This window comes from Larus michahellis, chromosome W (genome assembly GCF_964199755.1).
Source record: "Larus michahellis chromosome W, bLarMic1.1, whole genome shotgun sequence".
NCBI classification, from domain to species: Eukaryota; Metazoa; Chordata; class Aves; order Charadriiformes; family Laridae; genus Larus; species Larus michahellis.
The window spans coordinates 8,676,755-8,691,368 of record NC_133929.1 but is presented as its reverse complement, the minus strand read 5'-3'; the positions used below and the strand labels follow the sequence as shown (position 1 = coordinate 8,691,368).

General features: G+C 46.4%; 1 pseudogene; it reads left to right on the top strand.

Moving 5' to 3' along the window:
• The first annotated feature begins 623 nt into the window (after positions 1 to 623).
• On the top strand, positions 624 to 2,185 carry LOC141735623 (uncharacterized; annotated as a pseudogene).
• Positions 2,186 to 14,614: the final 12,429 nt, after the last annotated feature.

Here is a 14,614-nt window from a genome sequence, read left to right as displayed (position 1 = left end):
AGCAGTGGTGCAAAACACAGAATTAGAGCACGATGGATTTTTCCTTCTTGTTAATGGGGTAACCTGTTCGGACTCTCCCCACCAAAACAAGTCTTTGTTTTCTCTTACAGCAGCCTGCAGGATGGCAAATGGAAGTGCTGTGTTCGTGTTAATATTCCAAACCTCAGCAATGCTGCTTCTAACCTGTGGTCGAAGAACTCTAGAGTGGCCATGGTCTCAAGCTCGTGTTAAGTATACCGGGAGTATGGGAATACACTCTAGGAAGGGAGATTTAAATCTTTCCACTGTGGTCACGCATGGAAGCGAAGTATACTTAGAAAATGAATGGAGCTGGGATACAGATGGAGCCGATAGAGCTCTCTGACTTCAGGGAACAGCAGGGAAAAGAATTCAAATAGGGTGCCGGATGATCAGTGGGTCTACCCATGAGAAAGCATCTCAGATTTCAGTGTACGGCACTGTATCAAACCCAATAGTCAACGGTACGAAACATTGCGCCTCTGAAAAATTGGACTGTTGGTACAATTTTACCTTAGTACAACCTGGTTTTTGTAGTCTGTCTCTGGGCTCGCCATAGTGTGGGACTATCATTTAAATTCAAAATTGACATTACTGAGCCTCATATGACAACTTCCACACCGATTGTAAAGGATGAGGAAACTCTATCCCCACAAATTTCTGAAATTGGACCATATGTGATCAAAAATACAGGCCACCAACGAGTGTTATTTAATCCATCATGGTCTCTTAAACGAGTAGAATTAGTGATGCAAATTAACATCTCTACCATCGAACCGGCCTGTTCATCATTCCTGAGTACATCCTATGCAGGGTGGTTAGCATGGTTACGTGGGCAAACACTCACCTCTCCAAGACGAACAAGGAGAGATGTGACCGGTATCATAGGGACGGGATTAGGAGTCTTAAATAGTATAGATGCTGAAGTACTTGCAAATAAACTAAGCACAGCAATAAGTGATTTAAACAAATTGTAACACCCATTGCGATCTTCCCTATTAGCACTGGGAACTAACCAATGGCTCTTATCTGATGTATTGCCTCAGTGGGAAAGAATTAATAAGAGGGATCACCAGTTGATTGTGGATGCACCTGGTGTAGCCCAAACCAATGTTTCTCTAGCTCTTAGTTGTATCCAAGCTCAGCTGTGGATGCAATCTACGGCAGCAGCAATTGTACGAGAAGGTGAAGAAGGTACCTTACCCACTGAAATTCGAAAAGTAATCTGGGATAATGCAACTGAATTTGAAAGGGAATTCCAGTCCTGGTGGTATTTAGTCAATTTCACTTATGACCCCATCAACAATAAGGCGTCAGCTTTTGTCCTAACAATACGCAATGCTTCGGTATACGCCATATACCCAATCATTGCACTAGGATTAAATCACAATGGAACTATACTCTATCCGTTAGAACATAGAGCGTGGGCCCAATGGAATGGGAACAAATGGCAGACCGTTGATGTTAATGCCTGCGTTGTACGAGAACAACAAGGATTTATTTGTGAGAGTAACACCATCAAAGCCCAAGAGGTTTGTCTTGACACTGAACAGAATGTTTGTCATTTTGAAATACATCGCGATGAAAATCCTGAAACTGTACTTATATATATGTTGGAAAAGGATGTGTTTGTATGAGAACCCTTTGTAATACTATATTCGTACATAATAGATACAAGTAATCACTCAAATGTTTGTGTTTGTAACTTTACTAAAATTATGGGATGTGACTTCAATTATTCGGCTCCTGTTACGTCTTATCAATTGCTACAATCTATTTATACATTGATTCAAGATTTGTTGCCTGCCCCTATCGGAATGAATCTTACATTGGTGAAGAAACTACTACAGCATGATGACCTGTGTCAGCTGCTAGAACGAATTCGAAATAATGGACACAAAACTCTAATCACTGTTCAGCATGATACAGAAGAGATACACCGTGTCTTTGAAAGAGTGAAGAAGGATGGAGAACACCATTGGTGGGAAATTCACCAATAGCAACGGGACTGCTTAATTGTATGCTTCATCCAGTTGTGATCTTGCTAGTTCTAATTTTAATATGTTTGTTGCTTATAGTAATGTTGTATATAAAAGTTTGGTACTTGACCAAACAAATAACCCAACTCCAACCACCCAAACCATACAAATTAACAAATAACAAATAGCAGTGCTTTACTGTCTACTTACCGTGAATCTCTAAGCGCACAAACTATTAGCATACTATTTATGGCACAGAGGCAAGAGGTGACCGCACCACCACTCTGTGAAGGTAAGATGAATTGACTATAGTCACGGGGTGGAGTGTGGTGGTGTGCTCTCCCCTTTTCCCTCTTTCCCCCCCCCAGCTCCTGCTCAAGCCATGGCCATTGGCGGGAGTTGTTATGAGTTGCACTTGAACTGTGGGAGATGGCTGGCAACATAACCAAAACACCGTCTGGAGTGGGGACCTAGGTATCTTGTTCCCATGAGAATATGACTATAGGTCAATTATCTTACTCCATAAATAGCGGACAGCCCAAGAGCCCCTTTGAGCTCTCCTGCACGGCAGCGGGCTGCACAACAGGATCTCCCCTTGAGTGGGGACGCTCGCTTAAGGTTCTTCTCCTCGAGGTTGAGAGATTCCTTGCCGCAACAGATCCTCGGTAAGTGACTGAGAGCATGCTAAACTCTGAAATCTTAGCTAAGTGATATAAAGGATTGATTGTGCATATATAATCCTTTAGACATAAACCAGTGACCAAGTCTGGGACTAGGATTGGATCCAGCCACGCCTAGACTCCTCTCCGAGAAGGAGTTTAGAAAGCAAGGGGGTCCTTTCTGAACCTCGTGACTCAACGGGAGGGTCTCCCTGACAGCTTGTCTGACCCTGGCCTCTATGCAGTAAATAATCAAGTGTACCTTGCCATCGAATCTCGTAAAACACTGTCGCATTCACTACTAACTTTGTTAAATCACTGCTTTATGTCAATAAACATTTCACTACTTCTCTCTTACAAGTGACGTTAATCACTCCGCCCACGACAGTGGCAAGAGTATAGTCACCACCACAGGCCCGACAACGTCTCGGCAGTCCTCCAGAATTTCAGCAGCATCCCATTGATCTGTGGTTGATGGTGGTGGGGGTCTCAGTCCTGATCCCCAAATTGTGGTGGGTCACCACACCAGTTATAGTCCAGGTAGGTCCGTAGCTTGACCAATCAGTGTGACGGTGGCCTTTGCCCAGCTAATTGTCATTTGACACGGTCGCTGTATAAGCTTTTCCTGCCCCCTGCTGCTTGGGCAGCACTTGGCTCAGCACAGTCATTGTGCCTCAGCAATTTTGGAGTTAACGAGACAGGTCCAGGTGGGCCCCAGAGTAGGCAGGGTCTGGACACTCTGATAACCAAAGGCCTGCACCCTTTTCAGCTGATGGCAACATGTCCTTTCCAGCTGGGGCCAACACACCCTCTTCAGCTGATGGCAATCTTGGGTGGTGACTGGTAAGCAAGAGAATGGTCTGCAGAAGGTGCTAAATAGATACAAGCAAGCTTCTTATTGGCCTGCAAGCCCTGTTGTCAATTTGCAGAAGCTTAAGCAAGTTTTGAGACAATTATTTTAAAGTTCCAGTCCCTCACAAGCTGCTATACCAAAAGCCCACCTGATACCCTTTTGGGTCTTTGAAATATCCTCTCTTGAGGCAGTCCATGCCAAGGATGCACAGAGCATCTGAGCCAGTCACAATGAGGTGCTTCTCCCATTTATTCCCATTCAGGCTCACTTCGGTCTCCAATACAGTCAGTTCTTGAGACCCACCTGTCACTCCAGAAATAGTGACAGATTCTGTCCCTTTATGATTCGATGGCAATAGGGTACACTGTGCACCAGTGTCCACCAGGGCTTTATACTTCTGTGGCTCTAATGTGCCAAGCCATCGAATCCACACAGTCCAATAAACTCTGTTGTCCCTCTCCTCCTCCTGGCTGGAGGCAGAGCACCTCTAATGTTGAGGACAACATCTACAGTTAGCAGATGAGATCCTATACGGACCGGAGAATCACTTGTCATGGACTGGAGCAGCCACCCTCCTGCAGAAATTCTTTCTTCCATCTGCTTTGCCTTGCAACTCAAGCACTCATGCCTGTAGGGCCGGAGTAGGTTTTTTTATCCCACTTACTCATGTCCTCTCCATTGTTGCAGAGGCAAAGCCACAGGAAATCTCAGAGTGGATCCTGTTTCTCTTGAATTGTATTTGTGGGAGGGTGTTTTTTCTTAATGACTGCAACCTGGGTCTGGTCAGGGGAAGAGTGGGATTCTTTCACCTTCTCAGACAGTTTTTCAAGCAGTTCATGAAAAAGTTTATCAGTTTTCTCATTTTGCTCAGCTATTGTCTTAGTTATTTTCTCCATTGTCTCAGCCATTGTCTTGGTTTGCTCAGCCATTTTCTCCACGGCTGCCACAGTGAGGGGACGAGAGAGACTGTCTTCATACTGTCAAACCTTGTTAGCCACTTCATTTACAGTCGGTGTATCAGTACCAGATCCTCCCTAGACCACTGTTGACAAAGTGTGGGAATAATTTGATGGTGCACTCTGCACAAACTTCCTCAGCAAAGATCGTTTGCATGGCATTTCATCAGGGTCTATAATCCGTCTGCCAGTTGCTATAAACCACCTCTTGCACAGCCAGTTCCCTCGGGTACTTAATACCTTTTTCCATGCTGGTCCATTTGCTTGGTTGGCACTCAATATCATCCTTAAAGGGATACCTGCCCTTCACAGCTGATAGCAGTTGCCTCCAGAGACTGAGGACATCTGCCTTTCTCCCAATCGCTTTATCAATCCCTCCATCTTTAGCCAGGTTTCCCAACTGCTTAGCTTCTCTGCCATCTAAATCACAGAAACTTCAGAGTTGGAAGGGACCTCTAGAGATCATCTAGTCCAACTCCCCTGCTAAAGCAGGATTGCCTAGAGCACATCACTCAGGACTGCATCCAGGCAGGTCTTGAAAGCCTCCAGAGAAGGGGACTCCACAACCTCCCTGGGCAGCCTGTTCCAGTGCTCTGTCACCCTCACCGTAAAGAAGTTTTTCCGTGTATTTGAACGGAACTTCCTATGTTCCAACTTGTGCCCATTGCCCCTCGTCCTGTCACTGGGAACCGCTGAAAAGAGTCTGGCACCATCCTCCTTCAACCCACCCTTTAGATACTTGTATGCCACAATAAGGTCTCCTCTCAGCCTTCTCTTCTCCAGGCCAAAGAGTCCCAGCTCTCTCAGCCTTTCCTCATAAGGGAGATGCTCCAATCCCTCAGTCATCTTAGTTGCCCTTCGCTGGACTTGCTCCAGCAGTTCCCTGTCCCTCTTGAACCGGGGAGCCCAAAACTGGATGCAGTATTCCAGTTGTGGCCTCACCAGTGCAGAGTAGAGGGGGAGAATGACCTCCTTCGACCTACTGGCCACACTCTTCCCTATGCAGCCCAGGATTCCATTGGCCTTTTTTGGCAACAAGGGCACATTGTTGGCTCATGGATAATTTACTGTCTACCAGGACCCCCCAGATCCTTCTCCTCAGAACTACTTCCCAGCAGGTCCACCCCCTAACCTATACTGGTGCTTAGCATTCTTCCTCCCCAGGTGGAGGACCTTGCACTTGTCCTTGTTGAACCTCATTAGGTTCTTCTCTGCCCAGCTCTCCAGCCTGTCCAGGTCACGCTGGATGGCAGCACGGCCCTCCGGAGTGTCAGCCACCCCTCCCAGTTTGGTATCATCAGCGAACTTGCTGAGGATACACTCTGTCCCATCGTCCAGGTCATTAATGAATATACTGAACAAAATTGGACCGAGTATTGACCCCTGGGGGACACCACTGGTTACAGGCCTCCAACTAGACTCTATGCCACTGATCACAACCCTCTGAGTTCTGTCACACAGCCAGCTCTCGATCCACCTCACTGTCACCTCATCTAGCCCATGCTTCCTCAGCTTCCTAAGGAGGATGTTATGGGAGACAGTGTCAAAAGCCTTGCTAAAGTCAAGGTAGATGACACCTACGGCTCTCCCCTCATCCAGCCAACCCGTTACAACATCATAGAAAGCTATCAGATTGGTCAAGCATGATTTACCCTTGGTAAATCCATGTTGACCACTTCCAATGACTTCCTGTTCCTCAACATGTTTGGAGATGACATCCAGAATGAGTCGCTCCATTACCTTCCCAGGGACAGAGGTGAGGCTAACTGGTCTGTAGTTCCCTGGCTCCTCCTTCTTGCCTTTTTTGAAGATTGGAGTGATGTCAGCCTTCCTCCAGTCCTCAGGCACCTCTCCTGTTCCCCATGACCTTTGGAATCTATGGAATCACATTTTCATATTTCACAAATCCTTCATAGAAAAGGATTTAACGATTATCTCTGCATCCAAGTCCTCATCCTGTGTTAATGCTGGCTGAGAAGGACTCTCTCCTGGGTCTGCTTTAGAAGGACCCTCTCCTGTGCTGTCTGGCTTAGGCTGGTCTCTTTCGTCAGAGGCAGGGGAACGAGCTGACTTTCTTTTCTGCTTCCGGGTCATCGGGGCAACTTGTGCCGGTTCTGCTAGAGTTTGAGTGGCAGCAGCGCTCCTTGTCGGAGCAGCCGGAGCAGTGGCCGTGCTCCTTGTCGGGGCTGGAGCAGCCGGTGCCGCTGCGGGCGGGGGAGGGGCTGGCGATACGGGGGGGGGGGCAGGCGACGGAGTGACTGCTGCCGGGATGGGCCGGGGCGTAGCTTAGGCCGGTGCCGGTGCTTGTGCTGTGGCTTTTACTGGGGCCGGAGGCGTGGCTTTCGTCGGAGCCGGGGCCAGTGGGGGGGAGCAGCCGATGTCGGCCTGTCCGATGTCGGGGCCGGTGGCGCTGTTTGTGTCTGTGTTGTGGCTTGGGCAGTAGTTTGAGTTATTTGTGTTTGTGCTGTGGCTTTTAGAGGGGGGGATTGTCTGAATTTCTGCTATCTTTGACTTCGACCGTAGGATTTGAGTAGCAATATCACATGTCACATAATACTCACTCCTGCACTGATATTTAACAATAAACCACCCCTGCAACACATTCAGGAAAACCGACAACAAAATCACGTATGAATGAAAGTAACGTTTATTCTCTAAACAGCCCAAAGGTTTTTTCATCCCCTGATTCTGTTAGTGTCACTTTGTCAAAGTAAACTTTCCCCAGGTAAAACCAAGAGTGTAATTAGTAAAAGAATCCATCACGTGATGCCCGAGATATGTAGGTAGAACCATTATCCAAGCAGTTATATTATACATCTGAAGGCAAATCCACACCAACATAGCACGCTTAAATCACTGCATCCAAACACAAAGGAGAAATAAACTATGCAATATATTTGGCCAGTTAAACACCACTGCATCAGTTGACTTCATACAAAGCTGTCTAAAAGCACAATATAAGATTTCACGTAAGAACGACATGATGCGAACTGTCTGTTCTCCCTGAACAAGCCAGAATTCAAACTATTCAGGCAATCTATCAGAGCTCTGTTCCAGCCCCACGTTGGGCACCAACAAATCTGTTGTGGTTTTGGCCAAATTGGCCAATGGCTGGCAACAGATGCTCTCGTCCCATCTCTCGCACACGGAGAGGAGGAGGAGAGAGAGAGAGATTTACGAGTTTAGAAGGAACTAAACTACTTTAACGAAACATTAATAACAAAATAAAAAGGAAATAATAAAAGAGATACAGTGTAGGAATGTGTCTGAGAGAAAATGGCCATGTGAGCCAGCCTCCCTACTATGAGAGATTAGATTAAGAGCAAAACAGGTGGTAGAAGATGGAATTAGTACATGGGAAAAACGGGAACTGAGAAGGTAGAAAACATGTTGTGCTAATGACTAAGCAATTTACTATGTGAATTCTTGTAACCAATCTGATCTGTGAATGAACTGCATGGACAGCGCGTGAACAGAGACTGTAAGCCAATCATATAGCTGCCGCTAGCGCGTGCTCTTATGGCCTGTCTCTATATACTCTGTGAAAACTTGAATAAAGGGAGAACGATCATACTCATATTGAGACTCCATCGTTACTCCGGGTCCGTCTCCCACTCCAACATCTGGTAGCAGAGGATGGTTCAGCGCGACTGAGTTCTCCGAGACTGCGGTAAGCAGCTAGAGGAGGGGAGTGGGAAACTTCGGCTGGGAGACGTGCTGCTTGGGTGCATCAGCGGGAGCAGACAACGGCGTGAGGTCGCTCCTCACCTCCCAGGCGCAGCTATGGAAACAGAAGCTGCAGCCACGCTACTCGCTGGGATCCTCTCTAAGAGAGGGATTGAAACACCAGCGAAACTGTTGCTCAAACTGATTAAATTGGGCAGGAGATGGGGCAACAAGTAACAAAAGAAGAAGGGGCTATATTAAGACTTCTCCTGCATATCCTCTCCAAGAGAGGGGTGAAATACGATGAGCGTATGCTCCGAAGGTTGTTAACCTGGTGCAGAGAGAACGGATTCGCACCAGAGCCCCAGACAGCTTTTAAACCAGAAATATGGGAGGCTGTTGGGAAAAAAACTGTGGGAAGTGATAAGTAAAGGAGACAAAGAGGCATCACCGTTAGCGACGACATAGCGGTTGGTGTTATCGACCTTACAAGATATGAAGGCGGAGCGAGCCACGGCAGCCGGGGCTTTTGCAGCATTACAACCCATGGGAGGGGGATCGAACAGGCCAGGTCCGAAGGTCTGGGACGATCCCCTGCTGATCCCCTCTGCTCCACCTGAGGCTGATGGAGGAGGCAGAATGTCAGCAGAGGAGGACAGAGCCGGAGCTGTTTGCTCCTGCCATTGCCCGCCTCGCCCCCTCCCCTCCCCAGTCGTCTCCCTGAGATAGAAGTGCTGGTTTTGTATGTCTGCTGTATAAGTGTGTGCGGGCGCCAGCTTATACCTGCTGATCAGCATCTGTGCTACTGTTTGCTTTTTGTTGTGTGCAGTGTCGTTAGGTGACTCCACTGGAGCAGGTGTTCTGCCCGGTGTGGTACTGTTCTCGTACGCGACTAGGGCTGACACTCCGTCAAGTGAAGAAGTTTGTATATACACAGTGTTTAGACGTAAGGCGAGCGCACCCCAGGTAGATAGACCAGGATGGGCTGTAGAACCGATGGAAGCCCTGAAATATTGGGGGAGTTTTCACCAGCCGACACGTTTACGGTCTCGGGAACGGCTCGTCCATGCAGGGCGTATCGCTGGTTGTTTGTTGTTTGCCTATAAGGTCATGGTTGATTGGGAAAAGGAGTTCAGCCAAAATCTATAGGATGCTCTGTAGGAAAATGAGAAACTTAAGGAAAAATGAGAAACTGAGCTCTTGTTGCAAAGGCAGACTTTTATGTCAGTCGTAAGGGATGGAAAAAAAAAAAAGAAAAAAGAAAAAAAAGAAAAAGAAAAAAAAGAAAAAAGAAAAAAAAAGAAAAAAAACAAAAAAGAGAAAAAAAAGAGAGAAAAAAAAGAAAAAAAAAAAGAAAAGAAACCAAACAGGAACAATTAGATGGGAAATGTGCCACGTTAGCACAAAAGTATGCCATACGCGCTACGAGAAAGCATCAGAAAAAGAGAAATAGGACACCTGATTCAAAGCAGTACCACAGAGATATGTTTTGGGTTTTTTCCTATATGTGTATATGTTATTGCATGCCTTAGTAGATTGCTCTGTGTTATACCCTGCGAGACTAAAATGAACCCCAGCAGAAGCGGTCTCTTGAGCAAGGGGGTGGAATATGGGAAAGCAACGGAAGATCGGCAAGGAGGACTGTAAATACCCTCAAGGGACTCACACCTGGGTGCTGGAAAACACATATATCACACCAATTGTTATTCAGTCTCGGGTGCTGGCAAGAAAAACATTTGGATGACATAAGCCTGTAATGGACTCACAGACACCTTATCCAGCTGCTTGAGAATCTTGGCCTGTTGTGGAAAAAGATCAAAGCACAGTACCAGCGAGAACAGGGAGTCCGCATGCGCTCTTGCTAACAAGGACTCTTTTGCTGCCAAGGATAAGTTTAACAATGCTACTAGTACAGCTATTCCTGAGGTATTGCTAGATGTAGATAGTATTCGATATGCGATGTTGCAAAACAGAACTGCTACTGATTTTTTGCTTTCAGCTCACAGACATGGTTGTCAAGATTTTGAAGGACTGTGTTGTATGAATCCAAGTGACCACTCCACATCCATCCATGCCCAGCTGCAGGAACTGCACCGACCGAACCAGCAACTTGTGGAGGCCACTGGGTGAAACCCCTTTGCTGGATGGACTTGGGGGTGGGGTTGGTTGAAGCAAATTATACTCATTGCCTGTGTGGAAGGAATTTGTCTGTTATGTTTAGTATGCTGTTTGCTGTGTTTAATAAGCATTATACGATCAGCTGTAGATGCCGCTTTGCATCGTACCCTTGTACGAGTTGTAGAATATGTTGCTCTAAAAACTATGTGTGTATCCATGAGAACCCGACCTTCACAGAAGAAGATAACAAGAAGGGATTACAACAATGTAGTCACGTATCAGACAGCTGCTGTTAGCAAAGCTGGATCATGAGTTTGGTGAGACTCGCTGCATACACTGGCCACGTGTGCAGCGACTCTAGCCTGTACTTTTCTACTCGATCCAGTGCAGGAGAGTCTGGTGGGACTCGCTGCGTGCACTGGCCATGCATGCAGCAACTCTAGCCTGTACTTCTCCACTCAGTCCAGTGCAGGATATAAGGAGGCTGTCTCGGGTCAGAGAGGGGGAGAGAGACATGAGCGCACTTTGAAGGTACAGGGGATGCCCTGAAGCACTGTGTCTGCCCCCGCCCCCCCCATAAGTTTTACGTTCATTAACCCCAACAGCTCAGAAGGCATTACAGCATGTTGAAAGATAAGATATAGTCTACTACTGCTGCAAGACGCACTGAACACCTTCCTACAAGAATTTCAACTTTATGCCCTGATAGGACAGTGGGATGATGCACTCGCAAAGAGCCTGACTGCGTTAGAGTGGGTATTTTTGCCACATACCTTTTCAAAACCAGTAACTATGATGATTGAAATGTTACCGCGATTGTTTTTCCAGGGTCGTTTGTGCTGTCACCAGCTTTCTGGAATGGATCCAAGCCACATACATGTCCCCGTCAAAAAGGATGACCTTGACCCTTGGTTATCACAATTTGACATGTCGTTGCAAAAAAAAAAAATATTCGTCCTTTACATGATCAGCTAAAAGCTCAAATACTAAAGATTCAAGACTTAATGAACCACAATGTATTTGAAATATTACAAAAGGATTTCTCGTGGTTAAATCCAAAGAAATTGGCTCTCTGGGCTAAATTTAGGAATCTGGGTATTTATTGCCTTAGCAGGGTTCCTTTTGATTCTGTTTTTAATTGTGTTTAGTATATAACCCGCTAAGAGCGTCACAACGAGTAGAAGCACAAGTCATGGCGACCTTGTTAATAAATGGTCTGGTGTTAAACAAAAAAGGGGGAGATGTGGCAGATCTACGAGCAGAGGCCTGCGTACGGCCAAAGACACAGTGAGCAGAGCACACAGGAAACACAGAGCCAAGAGAACAGTTCATACCTTCACTCCATCCTGTGACGACCATATAACATTTTCGAATCTCGGACAAAGAACAGGGCTGAGTATTCTTCCTTCGCTAGGAACAGCAACGGCATTAAATATGTTGAATAAGATAGGGTGTTGGGCAAGTAAACAGATAAACCTTACAACTGAAATCATATCTAGCTTGCTTACTGATGCTGATAGCATTCGGCATGCTATGTTGCAAAATCGAGCGGCTATTGACTTTTTGCTGTTAGCTCAGGGTCATGGGTGTGAAGATTTTGAGGGTATGTGTTGTATGAACCTTTCCGACCACTCATCATCCATTCATAAGCAGTTACGGGAGCTGAAGGATAACATGTCCAAATTAAAAGCGGTCAAAAACGGTTTCGATGATTGGTTAAGCTCATGGGGTATAACGGGATGGTTATCAGACTTACTAAAGCAAGGGCTCATGCTATTGTTGGTTATATTATTATTGATTATGGTAGCCTCGTGTTCTCCGCAAAGTGACTGACATGATAGAAAATGCCATGCATAAGGTCTGGCTGGCTCAAGAAGAAAAAGGGGGTATTGTAGGAATGTGTCTGAGAGAAAATGGCCATGTGAGCCAGCCTCCCTACTGTGAGAGATTAGATTAAGAGCAAAACAGGTGGTAGAAGATGGAATTAGTACATGGGGAAAACGGGAACTGAGAAGGTAGAAAACATGTTGTGCTAATGACTAAGCAATTTACTATGTGAATTCTTGTAACCAATCTGATGTGTGAACGAACTGCATGGACAGCACGTGGACAGTGTAACTAGCTAATCAGAAATAAGCGAGTCGCGTGTATGGCTACAACACAGGGTATAAAAGATGATGATCTGTGCTTAATAAACGGCTTCTGTTGATTCACATTGGACCATCTGGAGTCCAGTTATTTCTCCTCACACGGGTCCTGAGGGAGCTGGCGGATGAAGTTGCTAAGTCACTTTCCATTATATTTGAAAAGTCGTGGCAGTCTGGTGGAGTTACCGCTGACTGGAAAAGGGGAAACATAACTCCCATTTTCAAAAAGGAAAAAAAAGAAGACCCAGGGAACTACAGGCCGGTCAGCCTCACCTCTGTGCCCGGCAAAGTCATGGAGCAGATCCTCCTGGAATCTCTGCTAAGGCACATGGAAAATAAGGAGGTGACTGGTGACAGCCAACATGGCTTCACCAAAGGCAAGTCATGCCTGACAAATTTGGTGGCCTTCTATGATGTTGCCACAGCATTGGTAGATAAGGGGAGAGCAACAGATGTCATCTACCTGGACTTATGCAAAACATTTGACACTGTCCCGCACGACATCCTTTTCTCTAAATTGGAAAGGCATGGATTTGATGGATGGACCACTCGGTGGATAAGGAACTGTCTAGGTGGCCACACTCAAAGGATTGCAGTCAATGGCTCAATGTCCACATGGAAACCAGTGACGAGTGGTGTTCCTCAGGGGCCAGTACATCTTTGTCAGCGACATGGACAGTGGGACTGAGTGCACCCTCAGCAAGTTTGCCGATGACACCAAGTCGTGTGGAGCGATCAACACGCTGGAGGGAAGGGATGCCATCCAGAGGGACCTGGACAGGCTGGAGAGGTGGGCCTGTGCAAACCTCATGAAGTTCAACCAGGCCAAATGCAAGGTCCTGCACCTGGGTCATGGCAATCCCAGGCACAAATACTGGTTGGGCCGAGAACGGCTTGAGGGCAGCCCTGAGGAGAAGGACTTGGGCATGCTGGTGGACGAGAAACTCAACATGAACAGGCAATGCGTACTTGCAGCCCAGAAAGTGAACCACATCCTGGGCTGCATCAAAAGAAGCATGACCAGCAGGTCGAGGGAGGTGATTCTGCCCTTCTACTCTGCTCTAGTGAGACCCCACCTGGAGTATTGCGTGCAGCCCTGGAGTCCTCAGCACAAGGACATGGACCTGTTGGAACAGGTCCAGTGGAGGGCCGTGAAGATGATCAGAGGGCTGGAGCACCTCTCCTATGAGGACAGGCTGAGAGAGTTTGGGTTGTTCAGCCTGGAGAAGAGAAGGCTCTGGGGAGACATTATAGCAGCCTTCCAGTACCTGAAGGGAGCCTACAGGAGAGATGGGGAGGGACTCTTTATGAGGGAGTGTAGCGATAGGCCAAGGGGTAACGTTTTTAAACTGAAAGAGGGTAGATTTAGGTTAGATATGAGGAAGAAATTCTTTACTGTGAGGGTGGTGAGGCACTGGAACAGGTTGCCCAGGGAACTTGTTGAGGCCCCATCCCTGGAAGTGTTCAAGACCAGGTTGGATGGGGCTTTGAGTAACCTGGTCTAGTGGGAGGTGTCCCTGCCCATGTCAGGGGGGTTGGAACTAGATGATCTTTAAGGTCCCTTCTAACCCGAACCATTCTACGATTAAAGATCAAGAATTCATGCCTTTTATTCTAAGGCATCAGTTTCAAGGTTTATGCTGAAATCTCTTTAATTATTTTTATGTTTCATGTGGCAGTAAGTATTGTTCCCACAACATGGACCTGAAGATGTTATACTTTTTTGAGAGATACAGTTCATAGTAAAGCATTCTGTTTCTAAATGTCTGGAAAATGTACAATATTAGTAACACTTTATAGTTTTCTTGCAAGCATTGTCTAGGTAAGTGATATAAATACAATATATTATTCCCCATTGTGAGAAACGCTCTTTATCCAATAACGACGTCTCAGGCAGTGATCGATACGAAGCACATTTTATTTAGCCATTCTTGCAAGAAGGGGTGACCTAGCAAGTAGGCACACCTGAGTTCCTGAAATAACTTCTTTTTATTTCCTGTCCCCGGCCAAAATTTCCCTCCCGTGTTTCCTCATTGGCTAGGTACTCCAGGGTTTACAGCCTATCCGATTTGCCTAAAACTACTTCCGTTTGCTCCACCTCTGTTTACTTCTCCCCATCACCCCTCCTAAACCCCTTACTTCACCTGTTTATTTCTTCCTTTTTTTGGTATTATTGCCCACGGTAGCTGGTCTCAGTTAAACATTCATCCTCCCGTTA